This window comes from Opisthorchis viverrini, assembly GCF_000715545.1.
Source record: "Opisthorchis viverrini unplaced genomic scaffold opera_v5_77, whole genome shotgun sequence".
NCBI lineage: Eukaryota > Metazoa > Platyhelminthes > Trematoda > Opisthorchiida > Opisthorchiidae > Opisthorchis > Opisthorchis viverrini.
Window position 1 is genome coordinate 459567 of NW_008751733.1, and position 1141 is coordinate 460707.

A 1141-nucleotide genomic window follows, 5' to 3' on the forward strand; every position below is an offset into this window, starting at 1 on the left:
CGTGACATCAGCTTCTCTGTCAAGGGTCGAGTTTACAATGCTGCGGTGCGCTCCATATTACTACATGGATCAGAAACCTGGCCGCTGCGCGCCGAGGACGTCAAAGGACTTTCAGTTTTTGACCATCGATGTCTTCGGAGCATTGCCCGAATCTGGTGAAAACACCGGATCAACAATTCTGAAGTAGGTCGAATGGTATCGGGAGAAATGATGATGATGATGATGACAAGCCATGTCCGAAAGATACATTGGTTCCAGCTGTTACAGTTTTGATCATTAGAAATTGGGGAAGGGGGGAAGGGATACATAGCATCAGCCCAGCTCTTCTACGCCCAGATCTTTGATGAGTGGAAACGACAGACAGGTAGACAATGTGTGACCTGACGACGATATATGAAAGCACTAATCAGTAAACTGAATCAAGTGAATAACTGGTGCCTCCCCGGATAGGGACTCTGGCACCCAACTCACCAGTGCTTAACGATTTTGGTGGACATACCACAACCTCGTAGACAATTTCTCGTTAGTTCGTCAAATGCGAATCGGACCTGCACGATAAATACCTCATTTTCGACTGCATAGTCGCCGAATGACGCGGTAGGTATCACTGATTTGTATCAACAACACTCATCACATGCATGTGGAGACCGTGTAAGTCGCCGGGAATCATATTTAAAAAAACGTTACACCTTACAGAGGCGAAGAGCGATTGGAACAAACACTTAAAAAGGCTGTCGCAGAGCATATAAACCAAATTAACGTTCTATTCATCATTAAAATCCTACGGAGCCTTTCATGAACTCCTCACAGGTGAAAAAATGACGAGCCAAAAAGTTGTGGTAATAGTGATAGTGGTCACTGGCCGACAAGAACAAAAGCGACCCGGGCAATAGCCTCGATCCTGTGTACCAACCCGCGAATCCGTGAAGCCAGCATTTTGATTGGTTCGCTGGTTGGGCACAATCCAGAAGCACTGAGTATTCGCACAATGAAATTGAATTTTCTGAAGCTACGTAGTGTCCCTAATGGACTAAAAGAGATGGACAATTAAATTCAAAATACCACTCTAAGCTTTTGAGCACTGTACGGGCATCCCGGATTCTCAGCGACTCTCCACCAAACCGTCCGCTTCAGTGGGCAA